Genomic DNA, 23,296 nt, shown 5'->3' on the forward strand with positions numbered 1-23,296 from the left:
AATAAAAATAAATTAAAATTAAAATATATAAAAGAAACTAAAAATAAAATACAAATGGAAGAATTTAAAAATAAAAAACTCCTACCTTTAAGAAGCAGGAATATTGTCTAACATATAGTACCTATTTTTATTTTTGTTGTCTGAAGGAAGTGAGGAGTTGTACTATCCCAACTATGATCTATGACACTCTAACTGCCTTATTTATAGGTCTAATATAACCATAAACTAGATCTGTGTCTGAGAATTTAAAAATAGAATCATGCTTGTACCACTATGAACCAACTGCCTTATCATTATCCACATAGCACACTGGAGAAGGGTGTCCTGTCTGTGGTCACAGGTCGTTAAGTGCCAATAGTAATTAAAGAATTCATGCCTTCTACTTATGCATTCTTATTCAGATTTCATGGCAATGAATACAAGTTGTCATTCTAACCCATAATTATTTCTCCTCCTCTTCTCCCTTTCCTTCTCCTCTCTCTCCCTTCACTTTCTCCCTCCCTCCCTCCCTTCCTTCCTCTGTTCCTTCCTTCATCCATCCACATTTACACACACACACCCTTTCTTTTTTACTTTTGAGTTCCACACTAGACTTAAACTTTGCTGATAAGAAGAATAAAGTTCCTTTAACTGGTACCCAATTTTTAAAAATTTTATTTATTCTCATTTTTATATGCATTGGTGCTTAGCCTGCATGTGTATCTGTGTGAAGATGTCAGTTTTTGAAGTTACAGACAGTTGTGACCTGTCATGTGGGTGCCGGGAATTGAACCCTGGTCCTCTGAAAGAGCATTCAGTGCTCTTAACCACTGAGCCATTTCTCTAGCCCTAGTACCCATTTTTTTTTAAAAAAATAAAAAAATTGTGTATTCTTATATTAAGAGACTACTATATGTTTTGTCACTCGTAGACATTGTAAAGGGATAATGAACTAAATAAAAGCAGATCTTGTCCCTTTGAAACATAAAGTAAGAAAGACAGAGAACAAAGGAATAATATACAGGTTTATGTCAGAGTTATTTATTTAAAGGAATTTGCCCATTCATAGTACAATGAACTCAGACTCACAGACAAGAGACAGTTTAACATGCAGAGATCTCAAGGAAGAATTCCAAACAAGTATAAGTGCCTGAAGCAGAATTTGAGACTCTGGAACAGAAAGAAACATGTTTTGGCTGGGATGTGTTTCAATATCTAGTTGATACCAAATGGGAGCTAAAAGTAGAAAGAGTATGTGCGAACTTGGTATTGTAGGAGACGGTCAGACCTGAAGTAAATTTAAAAGCTATTTGCATAAGTACTTGTTTAAGAATATGAATCTGGCTTAGATCTCCTAAGACTCAAATAACAATAAAGAATCATAGAACTTTATAGAGCTGGACCCTTGAACACTATGTGATTCAGACATAAAATAACATTAAAGAACAATGAGAAGGAGAGCTGTGTAAAACCCGGATGAAGAGTACAGTCTGAAACAGAAAGTAATGGTTGCTCTGATACAGCTACAATGTCTTTGAAATAAAATGTCTGTGGTGTCCGAGTGAACGACTCGATTGACAGAGTGCTGAGAGCGTAGAGACTAGTTTTGAAATATAGAGAAACACACACAGTTAAAATGAGTGTGAGCTAGAAGTCAAGGGAAGCTTAGGGCTTTTTATTTGCAACTGTCTTTATTTTTGTTTGTTTGTTGGAAGGTAGTTCATTATATTTATGAACAAATGGGGATGGCGGCTTGCTAGGGGGAATAGATAATGTAGGAGGAAAACGAAAGAGAAAAGAAGCCCCTTGAAAACGGGAGGAGTACTATGGAGTCCAGAAGTAACTGACAGTGGCATGCTACCTTAGCAGCAGACACTATATGGAAAGAGTATCAAATGGTGGGTGCTTCCATTTCTTAAAGTTCAGTGAGAAGTGAGATAATCTTAGGAAAATGAAGAGTATTATCAGAAATTTTAGATCTGCAGGCAAGATTCGCCTATTCATCATGCACCCTAGAGATTAGCAGCTCAGGTGGACTATGGGAAAAAAAAACAATAGGACTGGACTGGGTCACACCAGTGACACACACTCTAAGTTTGAGATAGGAGAAATGAGGGGACTTGGTCATGACTGGTGGGATGAAGGGGAAGGTTGATGAAGATGAGTTCTACCCATAAACCACCATGTTAGCTGACCCACAAATGGTGCAGAAGTGCAAAGCTGGGCATGACTTCCCTGCACATCAAACACTGGTACCAAAGAGGGAAAAAAGTTCAAGACACATTCGTTTAGGAGCCAGTCAGCTCTAGCATGTCTTGCTGACTCTAGGACGAAGATATGACAGATTGAGGATGTCACTAGTGTCCTCTCTAAAAACAGGAATGAGGCGTGCCCTGGTCACTGTCTGTAAACAACACTTCTCAAATTATCTTCTGTTAATAAGTTGCCTTCATGTAAACTAGTAAATAAGTAATGAATAAGCCTCTATTTCTTCACATTGGTCATAATCTCAATCACTTGGAAAATTTAGGATCACTCCTCTCTCTATTTATTTTGCATTGCTAGTGATTGAGACCAGGGCTTCATACATAATGGACAAGTGTTCTACCACTGAAGTAAAGCACCAGCCTTGGGGAGCAGCATTTCTTTGCTTCATTTTTGTTTGCTTTGAAGTTTAGTTTGTAAGAATTTATCATTTCTCTATGTCGTTTCATTTTTGTAAGTAGCATAGGTGAGCAAGAAATAGTTTTATCTGGTATTGAAATATCAATTGCAAGGATCTAGATAAGTGGCCTCATCACCATATGGCTAAAGACCACCATACCACGATTTTAGTAGCCACGTAAGCAAGAATTCTAATTCTGCCAGAGACTCTAGCTCGTCATTTATTACAGCCAACTGTTGAAGGGAGATTTACACAGTGTGTTTGGATTCTATCAGAAATAGTTACCCTAGCCCCACAAGTCTGCACAACATTTCATAGGCTCTCTAGTCCATTACTTTAAAACATAGTAAGAGGAGTCTCAGTTGTGAATATGTGGATTACAAAAAAAAAAAAAGAAAGAAAGAAAGAAAGAAAAAAAAGAATCTGTTTAAATCAAACTCAACAAACTGAGCAGGGACTAACATGGGTTGGCAGTAGAGACAACAACGATCAACTTGCAGAGGAAATATCAATCAAATATTTGCTTTCCTTCGTGACATTTTAACATTTTTTCCGTCTATGGAAAAACATTTCCTACACACTGCTCTGTAAGTTTAATCTGATCCTTCACTCAAAACCTCATTCCTATTGTAAATCCCATTAATGATTACATTCTGATCAATTGACCCTTTCCTCTACTGACTTTTTGGAGGCTGGATAGGGATTGAGGAGCAGAGTTTTAAAGGATTTTAAATTGCCTTGGATTGTTGTATACTCTTTCATATCCCGTTAGTACAAAGCTGTTTTAAATTGAGCATTTAAATGTATTTTCGTGATTTTAAAATTCACTCTTGAAAGTATGTGGTAGTGGTAAAACCCACTGGACTGTTCTCAATGCAGCTGCCATAACATGAGACTAAAGAGGCTCCCATTTTATCGACAAAGCTATCGAAAGGGATAGTGCTGGGTGGGCTTTAGTCTTGTACCAGCGTTTTCATGATAGAGAATGTTTGAGCATATAGTAGGGTATGCATTGCAGCTATTTCATTGTTATTTCATCATGGTGACTGATGAATAATGTTCCATGTTAACCTTCCGTAGATTAAACTAGTTATGATGTAAACAGCACATTCTGACGACAGCTCAGATCTTAAGAGGTCTGAGGTAAAATAGTGTTGCTTTTGAATGTGGTTACTCTGTTGCTGTGCTAACCACTGTAGCCATCTTTCAGTGCTATCACAACCCCCTTTCTTGGGCTTTGTAATGAGGATTGAAGACCAGAAGCTCTCCAGCAACCCTTCATGCCATTAGCACCAGATTGGCACTTCTGGAGCGCCCAGACTAATGGACTGAGGGCAGCTACTGAGTTCTCTGCACTTCCAGTGTGCAGACACCTGTGGTTAGACTATGAAGTCTGTGTCAGTTAAGCTACTCTAACCCTCCCTACTACTATGTAGTATATATTCATTCTGTTTGATCTGTTCATCTAGAACACCTTAATATAAGTCATCACATATACATAAGAGAGCCTCACAGACAACTGTTCACATGCTCACTGACAGATATTGACAGCAGACCATTCTTGAAAGTGTCAGTCTCACAGTATTGTTGACTGTTAATTACTATCAGTTCTATCTAATAGTCTGTTTTCCCCAAATGCCTACATGTCTATTGAAAAGACAGTACACAACTGATTTTAAATTCATATACAATTTGAAGTCATGATTAAAAGAAAAATAAATAATGGTCTTTGCACAATTTTCTCTGAATATTACAGTATCAATGACATTGATAAATAACAGTACCTGTTGTGAAGATGTCTTTGGGTCCAATGGAAGAAAGAATAATAGTGGTGTCACATTGAACATCCCATGGGTGAAAGCTCTGGACCATGCAGAACTGAGAGAATGACAGTTAACTGGCTTCGTATAATCCTTGTTTAAAGGATATGAGACTCAGAAATCTTACATTGGGTTAGAACTTTTTTGAACAGAGTCTGAAGATTTTATTTCTAGTGGATGAACTTCCTCAGAGGACTGAATCACATCTGGGGAAATTTCTGAACTTTTGGTTGTGCCAACGAGATCACAGAACAAATAACTCTGAAGTGAGCCATAGGAGAGTGTTGATCCAGTCCACACCCTCTCCCCTGATCGCAGGACGAAAAAGGATAAAACAAATGAACAGACTTGTTTATGGGTTTTGATGCACATTTAACAACTCACTGGTGTTAGGGGGCTGGAGAAAATGACCCAGCAGCTAAGATACTCTTGCAGAAAAGGGTTCAGTCCCCATCCTCTGCATAGCCAATTCGTAACTGCCTATAATCCTAGCTCCAGGAGATTCAATAGCCTCTTCTGGATTCTGCAGGCTCCTTTATGTACATGGTACACATATATTTTATGGAGGTTTTTACATCTATCAATAGCTGTCTGTGATAAACAAACCGAGTTCAGAAGAATTCACTACAGGATGCACCATCAGCTCTCTTGCTTTTCAAGAAAAAAATATTCTGTGAACTTAAAATGTCTATTTAATACTGAGTTATTTTATACTGGTATATGTTCATTATACATAACACTGACTTCCATAAAGAGAGCTGAATATGAACACATAATATCCTTTGACAATATTCTCCCCCACCATACCCTTTGGATTAGGTACTTTTTATGTGATGAAATACCATGACCAAAAGCAACTCATAGGTGGGAGGAGGGGGAGAGACAGAGAGAGACAGAGAGAGACAGAGAGAGAGAGAGAGAGAGAGAGAGAGAGAGAGAGAGAGAGAGAATGAAGACAGACAGACAAAAACAGACAAAGAAATAAGCAAAAAGTGGGATGGGGTAATAAACTCTCAAAGCCAACTGCTATTGACATGGTTCTTACATCAGAAGTCTACCCCCTAAAGGTTTCATAACCCACACTAAACAGCACCACCAACTGGGTACAAAGTATTTCAATATGTGTGGGTCTATGGGAAACATTTCTCTTTCAAAACTACAGTATATCTGTACTCTTCTCTCCATCCCTTTCCTGTTGGTCCTCTTTATTCCCTTTCTACTTTCATGGCATAATTTTATATACATGATTTTACATATCTACAAATAAGAGAAACACAATATTTGTATTTCTGAGTCTATCTTTATTTGCTTAATATTATTATCTCCAGCTGTATCAGTTTTCCTCCAATTGGCATATTTGTATTTTTTCCTTGTTTAATAATTTTGTTTTTTAAAGAACTTCTCATATTAATGTTACATCTACATTACTCCCACCACTCTCTCCCCCCAACTCTTCCTATGTCTCTGAATCTCAAAACCATGTTTCTTACTCAATTATTATTGCTACATGTACATTCATATGCATGTATAACCTACTGAGTCCATTTTGCTTTGCTTGTATGTACACGTGTGCAGACAAGCATATATAACCTACTGCATGCTACCCCGGAATTTAAATCCTCCCTGAAAGGCCCAGAATCTCACTTGTCATAGTCCAGTAATGTTATCACATTTTTTCATGAGTCTCACATCTCTGCTATGGTTTATCTTCTTGATAAAAGTGCACTAAATCCATTCCTAGTGCTCCGTCTTGTATTGTTTGTCATGAACAAAAATAGCAGAATATGTTAATGGACTTGAAAGAATCTCTCAGTGACCCTGTTGCTCAACCTTTCAGTAAGTTTCTTCTGTCTTGGCCCCAGCTTCTATATAAGTTCAATTCTTCTTTAGCACATCTAATAGATTGACAGTATTCAAGAGTCCAAAACACAGCTTTTCTCGATACCAGCTGTCCAGAAATTTGAGCCTCAGAAGTATTCTTGGGGGAGTTTGCATGTACATGAAAAAAAACGACGGGGGTAGAAGACCACAGCCAGCCGCTCAGGGAACACTGTTGCAGCACACCTGTGAAATGCTGGCATCTGTGTACTCCACACTCAAATTCCTGGCTGCTCAGATGCACCCACGCCCAATGGCAAAGGTGGAGTTTACCCTGCAGTAACAATGCGTGAAAATGTACTAGAGAAGAAAAAAAGATGGAAAAACATTTTTAAAAGTACTGCTCTAAGAAGAAGGGATCTGAGAAGTGGGAAGGGAAATGATGGAGCCTGTCCCTGCCCACACCATGCAGGCTCCTGAGAACCTCCTACCTTGAGCTCAGTTTGCATTCAGCTTCATCATCTGGGAAAGTTTCTCCTTCACGGTTCTGACTAAGGTAGCCACTTTGCTTACTCTTTGGTTCAATTGACACACACGGCTTCTCTGTTTGCCCTTCAAGTTCTTATCGCTTGCTTAGGCAATACTCATTATGGTATTTTGTAGAAAACATACCAGGGCATTTGGTTTGATGAAAGACAATAGTTTCAGGGTCATTATCCTGGTTAGTTTTGTGTCAACTTGACACAAGTGGAGTCATTTGGGAAGTGGGTCTTTCACCTGAGAAAATGCCTGTAGGCAAGTCTATAGTGAATTTATTTAATTAATGATCCATGGCGGATGCCCAGCCCATTGTGGGTGGTGCCATCCTCAGTAGATGGTCCTGGATGTATAAGTTGGCTGAGAAAGCCAGGAGGAGCAAGCCAATCACAGCACACCTCCATGAATTCTGCTTTAGCTCCTGTCTCCAGGCCCCTCCCTGTTTGTGTTCTTGCACTGATTTCCCTGGAAGATGCACAACAAGGTATAAGATTAAAGAAACACTTTCCTCCCCATGTGGAATTTGATCATGGTATTTATTGCAGCAATAGAAAAGTGACTAAGACAGTCATGTTTTCTCTTTGTTTGAAAAAAAAAAAAAAGAAAAAAGAAAAAGAAAAGAAAAGAAAAGAAAAAAGGCAGTGCAGTAGCTTTCCTGTAAGACTCATAATCCAAGCCATCAACTTGAGATGGAGACAAAATACTTATAATGCTAGAACTTGTCAGCCAGACTCAAACCGCCAACAAACAAACCACAGAATGCGGCTCCTTGCAACTCAACCCTTGAGGTTATTTTTCCATGATGTAATAGACCTTTTAGATTCTTTTGAAAGAAAACTCACCAGCAGATCTGTCTTAACTGGCGTGTTACAGAAATCATCCGCACAGGCTGAAAAAAGTGTCCTTCGGGGACAGGGTTTTTGATACTAGAAGCATTAGTTATGAGGGCTGTCATTGTTGTTGTTCCTTGCAAGGAAGAGAATAAAAGTGTATTCACACTAGGTCATGTGTAAATTTATGCTGTTTTTACTGGCTCTTAACCCTTTTCCTTCCAGGAATTGTTAAGTTCCTCTGCGGTCATATATCAGCCTTTGGGTATGTTCTCACCGAGGGTGGCTGTTTGACGGTAAGGGCTCTCAGTAGCCCAACAGAATAGAAGTCAGGTCATGTAACTGGTTCCCTGGAAATTACGTAAGAGAAATAAATACCCTGGTATTTCAGAAAGGAAATTATGAAACTCCCTTCAAACATGGATTCATACACTCTCTGAAGCTCTCTTGTGAGAAAAAGTGTTCTTGAAGGGGTCTTTAACAGAATCATGGATAAAGGTTTTTGCTGGAGAGAGCCTCCGGTCATAACTACTGGAAATAGGATATAGGTCGAATTGCCTTCAGAGGGGTCCTGGAAGAGGATCTGGACCCAGGAGAAAGGAAGGGCATCTGTCAATTCTGAGAGGTCTTTATCCTGCTCCCCTTTATCCTCCTCCTCTTCCTCTCTGCACTCCTGTCCTCTTCTTCCTCCTTCTCTTCTGCATATCCTCCTCCTTTTCCCTCTTTTCTCCCCCTTCTCTTCTCTCCTTTGCCTCTTTCTCACCTACAAATCAGCTCATCACGAATTGCTTTCTATTATTATGAAATATTCCTAAACTGATCTATTTTTCTCCCAGTCGGAATTGTTTCATCCTGTGAGTCTGGCTGAGCTTACTATGTCAGATGTGCCTGGTGCTTTTCTGGCATGTTCCATTGACATGTGATGGTTTTTGGATGAAGCTAGAATCATGCAACTCTTGAGCTTCATTTACAGAGATGTAAAAATGTAATAACAGTAGCACATAGGGAGCCTTACCTTGATCACTGTCACATTTGAGGTTTAATTTTTTGGGGGTGGGTATGGAGGTGATGCAGGGGCCATGGAGAGGCAAAATGAAAGAAGAGTGCTGGACATAGAGGGAAAGAAGGTAGAACACTGTAAGCAGCGAAATAATTTCTGTATGTACATCCCTTAGGGAGGAAGAGTGATTCATTCTGAGGCCAGGATTAAGGCGACTTTAACAAATCCCCATCATGTTGCCTGGATTTTGCAACTATGGATACAGCATTGGTGACTAAGCTCAGACCCACTGTGCTGACTGACACTGTGACCAGGCAGATGTTCTGATTGCTCCTAGAAGGAAATAGAAAGACGATTGCAATTGTGTTCTTCTCTATGGAGACTGCCTAAGCTATCTGTCCTTGGCTTGTGTGTTACTTGAAGGCTGAAACCATTTAGGCTCAGAATTTTGTAGGTGATTCAGCCTTCCAAAAATGTCTGAAGTAGGTGTTGGTATCTATTTAGAAATTTTTCACACTTTCAATGTAGAAGCAATGTGTGTGCTGGGTGCAGTGGGTTAGTAGGTGACTTTTAAAGATACAAATTGTGAAATGTAACTGGGCTTAAAGCTCAGGGAATAAGATTCGCAGAAGAACATTACTCAGATGGAGAGTCTATGAGCTGACCACCACTTTTCTGCAAATCAAAGCTTAGCTCTTTTCTTTCCTTTATCGGATTTTGCAGATGTTGTTCCTGCCCCCTCTCTCAGTAATATATTCAATATATCCCTTCCTTAAAGCATATTGAAGAGGCATCCTGATTTTATATAAAAATGATGCACCGAAATTACAAGAGCTTTGGAGTTTGGCATTTATCCAAGTGGGAAATCCATCATTTTTCAAGAAGCTATTTGGAACCATGACTGTACGTGTTAACACACAAACAACATTTAATCTCAGCAAATGTGAAAGGTAGGTCTCCGAATTGAGTTCTACTGGCCAAGGTGCCGTAACAGCCACAGCGCATCTTCACGGATTTCAGCGGGCTGGCAGGGAAAAGGCCATCAGGCTGCAGAAAAGGCATTATTTATAGTGTCAGTTCCTGCTTTGCTAAAACTTGGTGACTCAGTTATGCAAACCACACAAAGGAAGAGACTGCTGTACGAAGGAAGGCTTGAAAATGAGATCAGAAGCCGAAGTACTGGTGATAGAATACAAGTCTGTTAGGAATCTGGAGTCCATTGCTAACCCCAGAAACCATTTCTGAAACGCTTGCTTAGAATAGAGAGACTTTGGCTCAAGCATAACTGTAAGAGAAGAAATATCTCGATTTGATCTTCATAAATCCATCAAAATATCAAAGTCCTTATAAAAGGAGCAATGATATTAGTTGAATTTTTAAAATCCTATCATTAAAGCTTCGTTATCACCACCAGTGTTGCTGGTGATAATTGGGTATGCCTCCTCTCTTTTGTATAGTTATCATACCAGTGTTAATAGTTCATAGCTTATACAGAAGTAGACTCTGGGAAAATGCGTGCTTAGGGAATAGAAACTGATCAATGCCAGAAAATACCCACAGATACCGATCAATTTTTAAAATAGGAGGCATGAACCTTACGCCAGACTGGCGTAGATCTGGCTGCTATACAAAGACCCAAAAGTCTATGTGTATATATTTCAGCGTCATGGAAAATGATTTAGGGAGAAGTAGTAAGTTGTATATATAAGCCCTTCTCTCTGCAGAATGTTGCTAGAATGGCTAACCTGAGCATTACATTCTGCACAGTGCTGTGCAAGGAACGGGTAGATGTTAAATTTGGAGCCAGTAGGCTTAGAATTTGTGTCATCAGGCTTCACACTTGTGGGGCTGTTTACCAGAATATAATTTTTATATCTCTATTAAAAAAAAACTTACAGTGGGGATTTGGAAAATTAACAGTTAGCCAAAAAAGACAACTAAACCAAGACACACATACAAAAAAGGAAAACAATATGGCATGCTTATAGTCAGAGCCCATAGGTGAATAAACGGCAGTCTGAATAATTGTTCCAGTTTCTCTACACCCACCTTTACTCTTGTAGATGACTTGTAGAGTTCACTCCATGAAAAAATAATCATCAACTGGTTGTCTGGAGGTGTTTAGAATCTACCCAGAGTCTATGTTTCAGTGAGTACCTCTTTAAGAAATTCTTCAGTGTGTGCATGTGTGTGCTTGTGTGTGTGTGTGTGTGTGTGTGTGTGTGTGTGTGTTAATGGGGGATGGATGTGTGCATCCACAGTACAGATCAGTCTTCATTTTTCTTCCTCATCATTTCTCTATCTTGATGTTTTCCTTTGAGACAGAGTCTCTGAAGCTGAACTCACCAATTGACTAGAGTAGCTGCACAGCAAGCCCCAGTGATCTTCCTGTCTCTGCATGCCCAGAGCTGAGATTTCAGGCATGTGCTATCATGCCATGTCTAGCCTTTGACATGATCCTTGACCAAGGATCCATACTTACGTCCTTTTGCTTGTGTAACAAGCACGTCCTTACTGGGCTGTCTTCTCAGCCCTCATGAAAAATGTCAAATATGAACCACCAACTGGAAGATGCCTTTTGCTTTCCTCCTTTAGCTTACTACTAGCCTGCATCTTTGCCCTTGCCTAGAAGACATTTCTGGGCTCCCCAAATACTTACACTTCACTTGTGACTGTGACATTTAGCTGGGCACTGCAGAAGACTGATATGTCATTTAAAAGCTTCTTGTATACATAGCTTAGTCCCCCAAGTAATATCCACTGACTGGGAAATTTTCAGTATTACTAGACACACTTGCAGTGGAAATATCTACCATTGTCTAGGCTATCAGTGTGTCTCATCCATTTCAATTATCTCATTTCCAACATTGGCACATTTTTTTCACAGATAGAAAGTGGCAGACTCAAATTGCAGATTTATACCAGGGTAACCCACCTCCCAACTCCTTCATGCTGTATGGAATTTATACCTAGCAAAAGAATCCCACAATTTAAAAGTTAAAATTCAACATGTTTGGTTTAAGGCAATGAGAATTGAAATTAAGGTAGTGTTAAGGGTTCCCAGGCTTTGACAGTCACTCAACATCTAGAAATCTATTCAAAGAAAATGAAAAAGATGAAGATAAACACTAAATTGCATAGTGTGTATCCCAAATGTTTAACAAATTTAATTTAACAAATTTGCATAGTGTGTTACCCGCAAATAAATAAAAGCATAGAAGGATAACTGTCGTTCATATGTATTATGAAGCTATTAAGTTTGCCTTTGGGTGATTTTAATTGCATCACAAATTCTTAGGTAAAGTGTTACTCTTGAGTAAAAGGAAGACCCACGTGTTATTTAATTTAGTTAATTTAATGATTAAAATAATACAGAAAAGTAAGAGAAGGTAAGAAACAATGCTAAAGTATATTTATCCCAATGATAGAGATAAGGACTTCTTGTATTTTTTTCATTTTCCAGCACAAATATATTTTGTTTTTTAATGGTCTTGATCTTCTGTGTATAAAATTTTGTCTGCGCATGGGTCTGTGCACCACATGAGGACAGTGTACTCACAGGCCGGAAGAGGTACTCCATGGCCCGTGATTATAGTTACAGAGGGTTGTGAGCCACTATGTTGTTGCTGGGGATGAAATCCAGGTCCTCCAAAAAGCCTCTAGTACCCTGAACAGCTGAGCCATCTCTGCTGCTCTACATAGCTACATTTTCAATTCATTCTAAAAACCACTTTGTGTTTCCAAAAGGAGCATAAACTGTACTTTTTAAAAAAAAAGTTGCAAAGTGCCCAAGACAGCATCCTAAAGCCTAAGCATTCAGGAGTATAGTCTTTCTTTCCAAAGTATCATTACAATGTGATGGATTGGTTTAAAATATATTTTTGTATTTCCCCTGCAGCCTGGAGCATAAACTGATGAGTCTTGGCCATCTATTTTCTTTGATGTTAGTAAAAGCCAAATTGGGTAAGTCTTATGATGTTCCAGTGAGTTATTTTAAAAGCAAAGAGGCATCATTTCAAGTGTTTTAGACTTTGGATTTAGTTTCTAATTGCAATAATAGTTTGTGCTATATTAGGGAGGGGCTGAGGTGCTAAAAGCATGTACGTCTTCTAGAAGTATGTGCCTTCTATAGGCCACTAATGGTTTTCGTGTCTCTTTAGAGCACATTGGAATGTTTTTTTTCCCAAGAATATTCTCTTGCCTCTTTTCTCCCCTTCCTACACTCATTCCCATGTTCACAGTCTCCTTGTACGCACGTGCACATGGTGCTGAGCCCCTGTGTGTCTCGCACCGAGAAGTCCAACAGCAGCGACTGCTTCTTGGGAAGCCCTCTGTCTATTCTGGCTTCTTACCGATCATCTTACGAAACTTTCATCACTCTTACCAAATGATGGCTCTGAGCTTCCAGAAGTAAGGCTTCCCTGTCCCCAGCGGCAACCGTGATGATACAAAATAATTAGCATTTTTTCTCAGCTGGATTCTCCTCAAACCAGTGTGCTGATGGCAGAATGACCCAGTCTAGGAAGCTGTGGTGAGAGAGGAAAAGCAAAGGATGTAGGGCTCACTGTCTTTGAGAGAACTAAAACTCCCCAGATAACACAAACAAAACAATCCATGTAATCACCGATGTTAAAACCAGTAAATGAAGACCCAGCCCTGTGATGAATTTGATATTTTCAGAGTCTAATTGTCTCTCCTACCTGAGATAAACAAGGGCTCCCAGAGCGTGACAAAAGAGCTGATTTACTAAATAATACCCTATCTGCTTTGGAAGTGAAGGCTTCTTAAAGAAGAGACCTGTTTGTTATTGGTGTTAACAGATCTGGTGGGAAGTAAAGGCCTTTAATGATACATCATCACAACAGGCAATGACATTTGCTGAGGAAATAAGTATGATTTTTGCTACACACGTGCCTATTATCAACACAAATAGTTATAAACACACGGATACCTCTTTGCTCAGAGGTCTTCCTTAAAAGTTCACTATTAAAACATGAGGCATGCCGAAGTTTTTAATTGCTGTGCAGAGCTGAAATGGGTGTCTTAGATAGATCCAGAAAACTGACCAAGAGAAGGTAACTTGAAATTCAGCATCTGTGCAGACTATTTTAAAAGATACATCTTTAGCTGTGTTAGATCATATTTGTTTTCACTCGCCATATATTTTTAACAATCTTGGTTATATAATGCCTCAGCCTAGTGGAGATTAGAATTGAGAAATTAGACACAGCATGGTGCCAGCCTGCGATATTCGCAGAACACTGTCACAAGAAAAATTGTGAAGCGAAGGTTTTCTCTAATGAAGAAGGAAGGTTTTGAAAAAAGCCTTACATACATTTAGTCCAGTCATTTAATGTGGGAGAAATGACTCTACTATACTCTTGATAGGCCCGTTGTATTGCCCGTAAAAATCAGATAGCATTAATTATTATGTACTCACGGTGCCTGTACCAGTGTGACCTTTTGCTTTTGCAGCAGGGTATTTGGAGTAAATTTGGCTCATGGTCTCAGTCCACAGTGCTGGCTTCCAGGGTTACTGGATTCAGGGTGAGAAGGAATATCATAGCAATGAGAACCTGAGCCATAGGCTACTAATCTCATGGTAGAATGGAACAGAGAGAGGCAAAGAGACTCGGGACCAGATAAAACCTTCAGAGCCATGACACATTTCCTGACAGTGAGGTCCCCCCTTCTAAAGTTTTCCCTATTGCTAGCTGAAGGGCACACCTTCTGCATATGAACTGTGGAGAAGATCTCATATCCAATTTATAACACTGAGTCACTATGCAAGCCATTTTTTTTTAAATAAAACAAAGAATTTCTAGTTCTTCTGTTTATTTCATCATGGAACTGACTTTTGTGTAACTTACACACTTGGCTAAGTACGAAGTGACCAGAGTATGGAGGCAAAATGACATAACAATGAATTTTGAAAGTCCACCTTCTGAAAGGTATAAACAAACATACAGAAAATATTTTCATTATCATACACGGAGCAAAAATAAAGTATATGAAAGGCAGTTTAAGAGTGCGAGTAAGACAATCAGAGAGCTATGTACAATGATTCAGTGAAAATAATTTCCAACCAATCAGATTTTAGTCCTCAGGAAATCTGTGATATAAGATGCTGTGTTCCCAGGCATGCCGGACACCAAAAGCATCTTTACTGTGATGTGACAGACAATGGTTATGGAGTAATTTTACTCTTACAGTGCCTCTGAGTAGATGGAGACAGTGAGGATGTGATACTCAAAATTCATTATCACACTTGCAATTTCATCAGCATAGAGAGATTTGGGCATCATGGGTACATGAGGACATTAACACAATCAGGTGACAAGTCTCCCTTCTAGTATGTTCTTAACATCCTCAATATCAATGTATTTATGCATGTGACAATATGTTTTTTTCTCTAGCATTGGATCATTTAAGTTTTTTTGTTTTGTTTTTTGTTTTTTTTTACTTGTTTGCTATTTGACATCTAAAGAAAAAAAAAAGACATACTGTTCCTTCAACTAGGTGCTGAGTAGTTATTTTAAAAGTATGTCACTCAAGATCGATGTAAATAATAAATATTATCATAATGGTAGGCAATACTGAGGGGTTTCCAGTAAAGTCTATTCAGTCTTTCAAGTACTGATTTAGGTGGCTTTGTCTAATATCACTAGATGGCGAACACATTTTGCATATGTTGCAAGTCAAACTGACAAGTTATCATTTATATGCTATTATTATTATTATTATAAATTTGTGGTTCTGAATACGGAGTAGATGAAAATGCCAGAATCTGTTGATTTTTTTTCATGATGTGCAGTGTGAATTTAAACATGTATGGACAATGGTCATCTGAGTGTGTTTCTACATCTGAAGTTAAGAACAAAAGATTTATTCTTGCAGTGAGACATTGCTCTCTGCGTCACATGGCCATGTACAATCAGCCTTCTAGTCCAGAGCCTGACTAATATCAGAGCTCCTATTATAGGTGGTTGCCGTGGAGGGAATCAGTAAGAGGGTAATTGTCATTTCCTTGGAAAAATTTAGTCTACAGATGGATCCCAGCACCCAACTTCCACACTATGCAAAACTAACGGGGACAGTATATTTGTGAGCATGTGTGTGTGTGCATGCGCCTGTGCTAAATAAGGCCTGAGTCAACCAAAAGTGAATGAATGAATGAATGAATGAATGAATGAATAGGTAGACTGACTAGAGAAATCTATCTCACCCTCTGCTCCAAAAAGAATGCATTTATCCAAGTCCAAAAGCTTTGGCAGGCTACAGTTTTCCTAATGGGGACAGAGAGAAAAGCCATTTATTAATTAAAGTGCACAGTTACTTTCTCTTTTAAACGCAGTGGGGCTCAGCAAGTCTATCTATCAAACGCTGAAAACGTTTTAGTCAAAATTAAATCCTTCGTGTTTGTTTAACTAAACAATGAAGGGAAAGGTTCTGTTCAGACTCGGAAGCTGCTCATAAAAAAAAAAATCCAATTTTCCTGAACTTTCTCCTTCAACATATCTGCCTTGCGGCCTCTCATTCATCCGGTCCCTGAGAGAGGAATGAGCAGAAAATCAGTGGTTGACAGAAAGATGTGGATAGTTATTTCATATACCTCTGCGCGCATAAATGTGTGCATCCAAACAAAAGCATGGAACATTGTGCTCAGTTTTAAAAATGATCTTTCTGCACTAGGAAGCTATCTTGGTCTGGAGTTTATTCATTTCACTAAGAGTAGAATATTAAAATAAAACAACTGCAAACCAAGATTCTAAAAACTACTCTTTTCTGGGTTGCTGTGCTGTGCTATTTCAAACAGAGAGCCTTATCTGTGTTGGGGGAGGGGGTATGGGAGGAGGGTGTTCGTACAGTTTGGAAAATTCTTCCCCATCTACTTATACAATGAATCACAGCACAGAAGAAAGAAAGAGAGAGAGAAAGAGAGAAAGAGAGAAAGAGAGAAAGAGAGAAGAGAGATAGAAAGAAAGAAAGAAAGAAAGAAAGAAAGAAAGAAAGAAAGAAAGAAAGAAAGAAAGAAAATAAAATGAAGGTAAATGAGCTGTTAACTCCTCTATGCCTTGGCTAACGAAGAGTTATTTTTTCTGTCTCTGGATTTCTTTCCACTGGGCTATGGCCTGCGTTGAAATATAGATATTTTCTTTGCATATTTAATTCAAGCCATTCATAAATAATACATGGCTTAATGTGTGATAAAGGAGATCTCCCTTGTGGGAGACAATATCCCGGTATACAGGATTTTAAACGGCAACACTCAGTATCAGAGCTTGGCGAATTCCAGTCCCAACAAAAGAAACACCATTTGGCTATCAAAGCAGTTCCAGGGCTGGCACGACCTATTTCACACCCTCCTAAGTGTCTTGCTGGGTGCTCCGGAAAGAGGCAGCTCAGTAAGGCAAAATGAAAATCTATGCACATTTCACCAGCACCTCCTAGGGGCCACGTGAGGATATGAGACCAGGAGGCGGGTATCCACGCAGCAACTCAGAACTGTTCCTTTCAACTCTCCTACACGTAAAAGCATACCCTGCTTGTACCACCCAGAATGCGAAGTACTTTGTAGAAATAGTTTGGTGACTCAAGACGGTCTTTTGGGGTTTAAATAAAAGGCACACAAGATGCTTTGAGGCGCTTGAAGCGTAATCATTAAACCGGACGTCTGAACTCCGTGAGAGATAAAAAAACAGTCTCCTAAACGCATCGTGTTCTTTGTGTTCTTTGAAGAGACAAGCTTCGCTGCGATACCAGCGTGCTCAGAGATAACATGCACTCGCTTTACGCACTCACTCAAGGATTCATTTAGAAACTATCAGAGCGCTGGCTCCAACCGAAGCTGGGTTTTGAAGGTCTGCAGTACTCTCGCCTAGATGCTGGGAAGGAGGGCTGGGAGGCGCTGGTGCGAGGGCAGAGCCGAGAGTCTGTGGGAGTTGCTGTTCAAGAGAATTCATTACTCTGTAATTGTTCTGATTGTACGTGAGCAGAGCGCGCCGGTCTGTGGTGGAAAGATCTAGGGCGGACAAGGCGATAGGAACCAGCGGCTCCCTCCCTTCCCCCCCACGTCCCAGAGAAGTCCAGGAGCATTTTGTAAGTAATTTACCATCATTCGGGAGGAGAAACAGCCTAGCCAGAAGAGCAACCGCTACACTTGTGGGCATCTAAATTTTGCTGGGTGTGAAGCGTGCGCCCCGGGACCCTTCCCCGTTTTAACTAGCGGATTACCCGCAAGCCGCACTTGAGTGCTCTGTGGGTTTCGATAGCTGGAGAGTGGAAAAAAGGAAGACGCACCCCAGTGATCATCCAGTCTCTCCCTGCTCAGACGCCTTTCCCAGCCCCTGGCCCCTCTCAGGCTCTTAGAGAAACGCGTACAGTTCGACCTCTGCCTTGGAAAGAAACAGGGAAGTGTGGGTCTCAGAGACCCAGTAGGAGGCTTTGCCCAAGACCAGGCTGCGATTAGGCAGCTGCATGGCGGCTGAGCTTCCCACCTGTTGCTGTCCCCGCTGGGCCGCGACTTCCTCCTCCCCAGCCCTGAGCTGGACTCTCCAGACCAGGCGAGGAGGCTGGAGGAGGTGGAGGGAGCCACCGCAGGTTCCCTAGCTGGCAGAGCTAGGGGGCCGCGGGAGTAGGGATCCTCCTCCTCCCGGTGGCGGTTCCCGGGGCTGGCCTCGCAGCCAGGTGCGCTCCGATTGGTCAGCAGCGGGCAGAGGGCGGAGCCAAGAAGGCCGGTATCACAAGGACCGCCTCAAAAGCTCCCAAGCTAACGCAGAGCGCACTGGAGCCCTGGCCAGCGCGCAGCCTTCCCGGCGCCGGCAAGCAGGGTCTTGGGAATTCTCACTTGCTTCGGCTCACTCTCTTTCACAAAAACCACTGGATCTTACATGCCTCTGTAAGCCCCACTTCCACTCCATGTCCCCATGATCCTGTGCCAGCAACAGGTAAGGGCTTCTGTGTTTTCTTCCTGTCCTCTCTCCGTTGTCTCTGTGTGTCCAGGGCAATGGACTCGCGCCACCGTTCCCTACCGAACTGATCCCGCTGCTCTGGAGGTGCCCAGCTGTCAGGCTGCGTAAGGCTTCCCTCTGCAAGCTTTGGAGTCCCGGCTCATTGCCTATATAGTTTGTGTGCGCACCAGAACATCCTCAGAGCTAAAAATACTGAGACACGCTTGGAAGAGTTGAGCAATAGAAACAGATTTCTCTGCAGCATCTGTTTGTGCTCATAACTTCCAATGCACCAGCTGTAGGGAGATACTGGGTTTAGAGGCAAGCGCGAGCCTGGCGTGGATACTTCCTTTTATTGAGAGGGAAAGAGAGGAAGAGAAGGTGATTGGGGATTGGAGGTTCCTCTTGAGCGCTGGTCTGACCACGAGATTCACCACTTATTCTAGATCTTCCGTGTATGTGTGTTTGTTCGGGGCTGGGGGGGGGGGGCGTCTTTGCTACAAAAACAGCACAGAATTCCAGAGTGAGCATCGCGAGTCTCAAAGTTCCTTTGCTGAGAGAGAGAGAGAGAGAGAGAGAGAGAGAGAGAGAGAGATTGAGAAAAGAGTAGGAGCCAGAGTTGGATTTTAGCCTGAAGACAGCAAAACTTTCCCATCCTATGTCAGTCTGCCCTAAGCACTTCGCTATTCTTAGTAATCGTGGTGTAAATCCCTCATTTGAAGACAGTGTGGTTTTAGGGAAGCAATGATCAAAGCATCTTGATTCTGAAAGAAAGAAAAAGAAAAGAAAAAAAAAAAGACTGCATCATAACACGGACTCCTTATGACGGACAGTTGGGGGGGGCAATAAGAGGAAATGGGCAGTCACGGTCCCACTTGTGCTGGTTCAGTCTGTCAGCGGAGACTCGTGTGCGACTGTCCTTTCCAATGATTTTCACAAACTCCGAATATACCTGTCAAGAAATAAAGACTAACGTTACTCAAAAACCTGTCTTGGCTAAGCACAGGAGAAAATTCCTATCTCCTTTTGTCATTTGGTGTCTCTTCCCACTAATAACTAACAGGCAGTCGTATTTTATTATGGTGACCACCTCTGTACATGCACCGTGAGCTAGCTACCGCTGCAACTGTTCACCTTTTCCTGCCCTCATCCAAGGTTTTGATTTTTTTTTTATTTTCATTATGCAGGAAAAAAAAAAAAATCCCCAAATGCCCAGGAGAGTGATAGGTTAATTCAAGTATGGTGGGAAAGGTGACCGCAGGGGTCAAGGTCAGTTCACTTTGTTTTGTGCCTCTCACTCCACAGTGTGGTATTCTTCGATTTTTATGTTCTTGACATCTGTAAAGAAGCTTGTTTTGCACCTTTGTGAAATTAAACAAACAAACAAACAAACAAACAAACAAACCAAGCAGTCAACATCTTTCAGACAGTCTTTACCAAAACTCTCTGGTCAGCTGTCCTGCTTTGACTTCGTAGTAATTTGGAAGGCTGGCCCCATGTTTACCTGAAGGGTGGTTCCGTCTCCAGTTTTTAAAAAGGTGTACATTTTGTTTACCAAACACACGTCGCCCTCGGCATCCATAAGTGCCCGAGTTGCCACGGACGTTGCTGTGGATAGATGTTAGCCACCAGCACTCATGCAGATATAAATGGGTGTCCCCCCCCCCTCCCCTGACTTGTCCTTCCCCCTCCCTTCTGTTTACTGAGCTTCACAGAGGTTGCTCTGCAGCAATCGGACTCACATGGCAACTTGTGCCCAGAGCACTCTGGGGCTGGCCTACATGGCGTCAGCTGGGGAATAGGTGCTCCAAGCTCTCATTAGGAGAGTTCCCCCCCCCCCCCCCAGCACCTTCCACTCTGCTGTTTCCTGTGTTTAGTCAGAAACTTACTTTTTCACTGAGGGTCCCTGATCCCTTCTCTTATGGGAGATCATAATTCTCATTTATTCCCTCCAAGTACCTTCATCTGGTTTTTCGCATGCTCTACTGGAGGTGTTCCTTATATAGAAAACAATTAGGATTCTCCCTTCTCTGCAGTGTGGTCTCCTCAACCATGCATTTGTGCCCCTCTCTCTCTCTCTCTCCCTCCTTTAATATCTACCTAAGATTGACGTGCTGAACTATTTTTTCCCATTGCTTATGCTTAATTTTGGATCAGCCTATAAATAGTCTTAACATGAACAGCACCACATGGAGCCTCTCAGTTTCCCAGAAATACTCTCTACCTCATTGGTAATGGCTTGGGTGAGACGCTGATTCCTGTCCATTGAGTATAGATTTGGATCCTTAAATATCTGAGAAATCTGGGATTTCTATATTATTCAATAATACCCAGGATCAGCTTTCTAGATTGCCTCCAATGAGGCAAGGGTGTCTGAATATATTACTAGTTTGCTATTTCTCAGAAAATTTTTGTAATAATATTTCATGGAAGTCCTAGTTTTTAATGAAAGCTTTTCCCAGATGTTTTGGTGATTCCCACTGAGGGAGGAGAGGACAAGAGAAATTTCTGCTTGTTTGAGGTCACTGGAACATGTGGACAGGTCCACAGCAAAGGCAGAGTGAACTATAAAGACAGTTAACCTGCCAAACTGTAGCAGGTTCTAGACTTCTGCAGTTGTAATAAGATCTATAAAAGTCTGAACACATAAGACGTGTGTGTGTGTACATATGTACACATTACCCCGTTTTGAGCATATGTTTGACGTGGTGAAATTTTCCATTTCAGGGGGAAAAAAAAGAACAGTTATTTTCCCCTTTCCAGGGAGCACTGGTAAGACCTGAAAATGATGCTCTAGCGTGTGGAACAAATTCTGCCATTAGCAATGGAAATGAGACAATAACAGCCCCCTCAGTACATGCTCTTTGCGAGGTTCCAAGTGGGGAAAGCTATTCATAGGAAACAGCTAGTGTGTGATTTGTGGAATTCAAACAGATGTTCTAGGGTTGAGATTTTGGAAGGTCCCAATTGGACCTTTCAAAGTCATAGTGTTGTTAGGTCCCTGTCTGGAAAGACACAGAGTTGGTGTGAGTCCATGTCCATTGATGTTAATGCAGAGAAAGGCTTCTCTTGAAGAGTGAAAAAGGAGTTTATTGGTATTAGTTTATAGTCAAATATTTTCAAGTCAATCATAGCTCAGAGACACTCGTTGAAGGGACTTCTTTGTCCCATTTTCATGTTTTAAAGAAGAGCACGCCTGCATTTGGTGTTATGCTGCTGGCCCCATGTTCATGGAGAAACATTTGGTAACATTATGTGAGCAAAGTCATCTGAAAATACTGTTAAAATACTTCTTTCCAAGTCCAGGGTCTACACCTCTGAGGAATATGATTCTTTATTCCTTTGTCCAAGTGCACACTTCACAGGGAAGCAGACACAACAGTGAAGCAGGCAGAAGGTTGGGAAGGCAATGGAACTTCTTTTTGTAAAGCAATTCAAAGGCATTTTCAAATCAAGAATCATTTAGGTGCCAAAAGCTGCCAAAATGAAGCACACATTGCAATTTTCACAGATGACTAATATCAAGAAAAATAAGTTGGGGTACATCTTGATTATAACTTGGATATAGCAGGAGACTAGAACATGACATTTCCAAAGACAATGCACATTGCCTCAGTAATGGACTGAATGAAATAAGGACAAATGGGTCACTTAATATGTCTGCAGCTGGCTTGGCTGAAAATGGTTCTGTTGACTGATCCATATTCATGTGCCTTTGGGGGGAAATCAACACGGGAGTCCTCTTACCAAGGCCCCGACAAATTTCTGATCCTTTCTATTGTCCCACTTTAAAACTGCACATGGATTTGGTGGTTTGAAAAGCTGAAAATCACTTTCAGTTTTTAATTCTAGGACATATTAATATTAATCTCCTTCTAGACTTTGTTAGTGCACAGTGCATAAGAAAAAACATCTAAGATGGTTTCTTATGCATTCTTTTCTCCTCCTTCTTCTCCTCTCCTCCTCTTTCTCCTCCTCCTCTCTCTCTCTCGTTATAAGGAAAATGTAGGGTTTTTCTTTTTTTTTTTTTTAAGTCAATAGGGAAAGTCAAAGCAAGTAGCTAAATTTTACCTCAGGCAGAATGAAGCAGTGGGAGGAAGTTGGAAGCTACTATTTGTTCATGTTAGGTAAAGGTGAGTGCCTTCTCCATAGGAACCTACTGCAAACAACAGCACCAGAAGTGAAAGTAAGCTGACTGGCATTTATGAGCTACTTTGATTACAAAGTTGTCTCTGTTTGAGAGCACACAGCCTTGGACCCACATGAAATGAGCTCCTGCCTTATCTCAATCCGCTAAAGACCTGGGCCTTTGGCACAGAGGTGCTTGCTTCCTACCCTGTCATTACACATGGCAATCCCATCCTTGGAGAATTTCAGGACTCATATTGCTAGGCAACAGAATGGCTCTCTATCCCCTAGAGCAAATCTGTGTCTTCAAGTCAGAATCCCTTGCATTCAGGGAGATGGTATCAGATGTTTCTGCAGTACTTCAAGTGCATGGAGTGATGGAGCAAGCCCAAACAGTATCCAGAAGTTAGGAGTCATTTCAAATGCTGCAAAGGATTTTCTGCCCAACATTATTACTGAAAAAGAATTGTCTGTGCCCATAGATTTCAACCTTTTCAGCAAAAGTTGGGACATCTTCTCTTAATACACACATAATTAGATTAATATCCAGGCTGTTCATATAAAATGTT

This window comes from Psammomys obesus, unplaced genomic scaffold (assembly GCF_907164565.1).
Source record: "Psammomys obesus unplaced genomic scaffold, mPsaObe1.curated_primary_1811, whole genome shotgun sequence".
NCBI classification, from domain to species: domain Eukaryota; kingdom Metazoa; phylum Chordata; class Mammalia; order Rodentia; family Muridae; genus Psammomys; species Psammomys obesus.